The 5,808-nt window shown below is 41.8% G+C and overlaps 1 pseudogene across 1 annotated transcript; it reads right to left on the minus strand.

The window, feature by feature from the left end:
- Positions 1-4,376: 4,376 nt before the first annotated feature.
- On the minus strand, positions 4,377-5,291 carry LOC311602803 (small ribosomal subunit protein uS5-like; annotated as a pseudogene). Its single transcript has one exon. The product of its transcript is annotated as a small ribosomal subunit protein uS5-like (transcript).
- Between the last annotated feature and the right edge of the window lie 517 nt (positions 5,292-5,808).

Genomic DNA, 5,808 nt, shown 5'->3' on the forward strand with positions numbered 1-5,808 from the left:
AAGGAGAGAATCAACACCCAAGGTTGTTCTCTGATCTCTACACCAACTCCATGGCCTCTGTGCCCTCTGTCCACTCACACACACATTGCATGCACACGCAATGACACATAAACCCAGATTCTGAAAATGTAATCATATGTTTCTTGATTCAGTAACAAACATTATCGATTGCCAATGCTACACTTGGCATTTGATGATCTTATTTGCTAAAATATGCTTAATGAAATTTTGGGAAATTAATGGACTCTTTACCCCTAAAACAATCACAGTAGTATTCTTTATTTTCATAGAATTTAGCACATGTAACTCCAGTATGTCTTTACCCTTAGAGATGGTTATTTATAAACACATTTTCTCTTTATATTTGCTTTTACCTCTGCAGGTTATTTTTCTTTTGACATTTTCATGTTTCTTATTAGAACCAACATTAGTCACCAGAACACTAAGGATGAATTTAATACCTGTTCTACTGTTATATAATAACTAAATTCATTTTTTTTCTGGCTACCATGCCACAAATTGATATTCTGTTCATCATTAAAATATCTTGTTTTTCCCTACTTTAATTGATACTCTTTGTGTGAAATTTCACTGCTATTAAGATGATGGCATGCTGCATGAAATTGACCTTCAGTCATTAACTGTCTTAGTAAAAATATAACTGCAAATGAAATTTGAGCCAGATTTCCATTTAATTCCATCTTTCCAACAATAACGATGCCAATAAAACCTCTAATAGCTACTTGACTTAGTCAATTCAGAGAAGTGTTTTGATTCCCAGTGCCTGAACAGGGGGGTTAGGTGTAGGTGGTAGGAGGCAAGAGTGTTCTCCCTTCCAGAACACATGAGGAGGAAGCTACTCTACCATGCCGTCAACAGCTCAGACTTCATTTTGTAGCATCTTCAAGACTGTATAGTCTTTAAAAAAATACATAATTGCCTTGTGTGGACTTCAGTAGTGATGTATTTGAATAGATCTTTGCTGACTTGGTTGTTCTATAAGACTGTGACCCCCAATGTCCTTGCGGGGGGAATTCTTTAATATGTATGGTCAGTGTAGGAGTGGACTTGCAGATGAACCATGGAATATAGTTCAGAGCCCTGATGTTGGCTCCTGGAGCTCTGAGCTTCCCAATGTGCATCAACATTTCAGCTCCTTGGTGGCAGGAGGGAATATCAATCTTTCCATATACACACAGCCCCTCCTTCCCAGGAAAGGTAATCAGCGCTTCAGTACATATTCATGGAGACATTAGTGTTCTCATGCTATTGACACACCATGCTCTGGGGGCTGATGGTGAGAGGGGAAGAAGGATTCTCAGCTGTACAGCTCCAGTCACTGAGCCAGGACGAAGAAGCCAAAGAAAGGAGGGTTCCACTGCTGTTATTTTTATACCAGATACTTCAGCAGCTAACTTGAATATTAGTTGTCAATACTGGAGCATTTGGAGAAGCTAATAGGTGTACATGTGGTATGTGTATGTGTGTGTGTTTGTATATATTTACGCATGCTTAAGTGTATATGTGTGTGAGTGTGTACATCTGTATGTGGGTGTGTGTATTCATGTATATATGTGTATGTGTGCATGTGAGTGTGCAATCTATGTGTACATGTGAATATGCATGTGTGTGTGTGCACTCTCAATGCTGAGAAGAGTAAAAAGTGAGTGACAAATGAAGGTGACATCTCTAGGTATGTGTACACAACTGAGTGTGCAGATGTTACACACTGATATTCAAGGCTCTTCTGAATAGGGTATTTTAAAGTGCTACTTGAGACATGTCAGTGCTGTGCAGTAGGGAATTAGTTTTTACAGATCATGCCCAAGGCTTCTTCCCTCTAAAGTGATCCTAATGACCTCCTATCATTGCTTAATTAAGGAAATGCAGAACATATGACCTTCTGGGGAAAACAGAATCACAGAGGTAGGTGTACCTACATCCCCACTGACTGCTTTTGCAAATTTGTGGTAAATGATATTGGTCATTATAAAGTCTGTGTAGGTTTAAAGTAAGAAATAATTGCTTACTGGTCCACACTAATGCTCCAAAGAACAATTCAGATGTTTTGGAGACCCAAGGCTGATTATGACTTTAAGAATATAATCTGGATTAAACCAGCACATTGGCCACAACTTTAATAACACTGGAGCACGGCCTCTCATCATGCTCTGGAAGGCAGTCAAAAAGTGGGTGTCAGTACTAAAGCCTAGGGCCATCTTCTGATTGCTGGTGAGGATAAGAGGAAGAAACTCACTATCTAATCCTTGGTGTCTGATGCTGGCTGGGACAGAGACTATTCATAGAAACACTGTGGAGAACAGCAATTATGAAGTACCTATTGACAGTTCTCATTTTTGAGGACGGAGAGCTATGGTAAGAATTCATGTGATGGACATTTTTTTTCCTGGATATGTAAGAGATAAGACCATTTGTGGTGGAGATCCATACAGCAGTGGAGGAGCTTTGGGCGGGGGGTGCTAGGGGGAGGAGATAGAAAAGGATGTCTCAAATATCAGGTCTCTGTGGCAGGACTGTACACTTGGTGGAGAATTGAGAACAATAGTTTCATTTCATAATAATCATACTTTGAAGAAGAAAAGGAAGCTGTGAGCAATTAGGGAACATTAATTAACACCGGCAAACAGTGACTCCAGTTGGAAATGCTTCAGCTGGTAAGAAACAGCTATACACAAGCCATTGTCCTTGATGCCTGTTATAACTTTGGGGCCCAATAGCGTGGTCGGAGGAATTGAACAGTGTGGAGAGAAAGCAGAAGCTGTGCATATAAGCCTCCCTACCCTCCTGGCTGCTGTGCTCAGCCTTCAGAGCTGTGGGCAAGGCTCTCGGCACGTGCACAGTGCAGAGGCTATTCATAGCTTATTTGAAGATGCTGATGCAAGCTACCAAGCAACACATGGTACCATATACGTAGACGATCCTAGGGCTCTTGCAATATGAGACATAAGACTTTAAATCACATGGAAGCTACATGATTTTCCATTGAGGGAAACCCCAATCATCATCTTTAAAAGATCAGGTGTGTGAATATAGACAGTTGTTTAGACTGAGGAGTCAAGGGATGGCAGGCTCCCGCCAGATAAGCAGCACCTATGCAGACCCTCTTATGAGACAATCTTCTGCTGATGTCTTTCTGACGAATGTCACTGGGGAAAGAAAGCAAGGGATGATGCACTGAAATAAAAGTCCCGCCTCACATGACACTCACTGGAGGAGGCACCCACTTCCTATTGTAAAATGTAAAACTTGTTCAATGTTTATCAGGAGGAAATCAACTTATGTCATCAAGGATGAAGTTCCTAGATACAACGCATATGTTGTTATCATGGAAGCCTGATTATTTTTCCAGATAATTAAAAATAATTCTTTAAAATTCTTATTAATATCACTTTAGAATTTCTGTACTTGCTGAAAGTTAACATAAAGCGGTGACTTAATGTCTTTCATGCTGGTTAAAATAACCCACATTTCCAAGGCAAGTAATTTGACTCCCACAGAATGTCAACTAAACAAAACCAATTAATAAGCTAACTGTAACTTTTAAATGTTTCATTGCTGCCTGGCCCTCTGAAATGTAACCAAGGGAGATGAATGGCATAATTAATTAAGAAAGAAGGAAGATCCGTGTACAGAATTTTTGATAAAAACCCACAGCATCCACTGGGCACTTACTATTTGCCAGGTGCAAAATTTTCTAGAGGCTACGTTCCATGAAATCCTCCAATGTACAGAAAGCGGAGGCGAGACTCTGAGATCACACAGCAAAACCACAGACCTGCCTCAGCACTGTGCTGCTAATTAGATGAGCACTCTGGTTTGGTTTGGTCATGCTTTCCTTTACCCTGAAAGGTTCCTGTGATGGGGGCTTTAAGATGCAGGGTTAGATCACCTGAGGTGCTCCATGTGGAAAGGGTTAAGGGATTCTGTCCATCTCCTGAGCTATATGTGTGAGAGACTGTTGCAAAAAGAGCAAGCTGTCTGCAGTCCTTTCTCTTCTGCCTCCACAAACCGCTGATGCTCTGTGCTAACATCCATCATGAGGTCTTTACCAGAGACAGGCCAAAGGGATCAATTGAACTTGGATTTTCAGTTTCCCCAAACCATGGGCTATTCACACCCTTTTAATAAAGAGTTATTGCCTTGTGGATTTCATTATAGTAGTATGATACTGACTAACTCACCTCTTTTGAAATGTATGACTAGAAAATTACTTTATATTCATAATAAATTGTATATCAGTCACACACACATATATATGCATATATGACTGATTTGTAATGTATGTAATAATAGCCATTGTGGATATTGCCCTGTGTCCAAACTGAGTCTTTTTTTTTTTTAAACAGAATTAATTCACTTTATTTTTCTCGTAAAAACCCTTATGTGGTAGCCACAGCTGGAGCCTGGGTCCTCTGAACAGACACTCTGGTGTGGGTTTTCACAAGATGATAAGTGAATTCCTGATAAGGAGACTTGGTGAACACAGTTTCTTTCCAGAGATTAGGTGTCAGGTAGCTGTAGGTCTTGGAAATGGCATCAAAAGTGGCCTTGGCAGAATTGCCCAGGGTGGCAGTACAGCTCCTGGCTGATGTGTATCAGTCATCAATACCAGCCATCATCAGTAGCTTCTTGGGCACAGGAGCAGAGACAATGCCAATGCCTCTGGGGACAGGGATGAGACACACCAAAACAGAGCCACAGAGGCCTGTCACCTTGCATGGAACAGTGTGTGGCTTGCCAATCTTGTTCCCCCAGTAACCTCTTTGCACAGGGATGATGGAAAGCTTGGCCAAGATGATGGCCCCTCGGATAGCAGTGGCTACCTCCTTGGAGCACTTAACACCAAGACCAACGTGACCACTGTAGTCCCCAATAGCGACAAAAGCCTTGAACCTGGTCCGCTGGCCAGCCCGTGTGTGTTTCTGCACTGGCATGCTTTTGAGATCCTCATCCTTTAGGGATGTGCCCAGAAAAAAAAATCAATAATCTCGGATTCCTTAATGGGCAGGGAGAACAGATAAATCTCTTCCAAGGACTTGATTTCATGTCCTTAACCAGGCGGCCCAGCTTGGTGACAGTGATCTATTCCTTGTCTTCGACTTTACCTCCACTAGCCCTGCGACCTCGGGACCTCGACCATGCCCACGGCCTTGGCCATGACCATGGCCCCTAAGAAGGCTGCCTAATCCTCCGCAGAAGCTGAAGCGCCCTCCTGATCCTGGGCTCCTGGGTCCTCTGGGCCCTCCTGTTGCACCTGTGTCATCCGCCATTTGGTGTTTTCCAGAGGAAGAAGAAGCCAAATCGAATCTTTTGTGTTCACCTTACACTTCAGAATGTGGCTTTACATCACACAGGAGGTGTATTATTAGTTCAGAAGATTTTCATGCCCCCTTAAGGTATGCCTTGATATACGAGACTGCTGTTATTTTTATTTATTTATTTATTTATTTATTTATTTATTTATTTATTTATTTATTTGTCATTGACCCACAGAGGAAGAATATTTGAAGGTGAAAGAGGACTCTGGATGAGGCTTCTCTAAGCCTGGCTGCACTCAGGATTGCTAACCAATCCCAAGGACGGCCACCTGGACCAGGTGTGTCTCTGCACCCTATGGGACAGTTGCTACATATCACCTTGACCTTAGACTATCAGCTTTGGGAATGTAAGGGGACCTTGTGGCTGTAGAAAGTCACTCATCTTGTCATGCTTGTTCACAGTAACCCTAGAAACCAAGACAAAAAAATGTTGAGATACACCATCAGATGTAAACAATAATATTTACAT

This window comes from Acomys minous (genome assembly GCF_964271855.1).
Source record: "Acomys minous genome assembly, chromosome: 8".
Taxonomy (NCBI): domain Eukaryota; kingdom Metazoa; phylum Chordata; class Mammalia; order Rodentia; family Muridae; genus Acomys; species Acomys minous.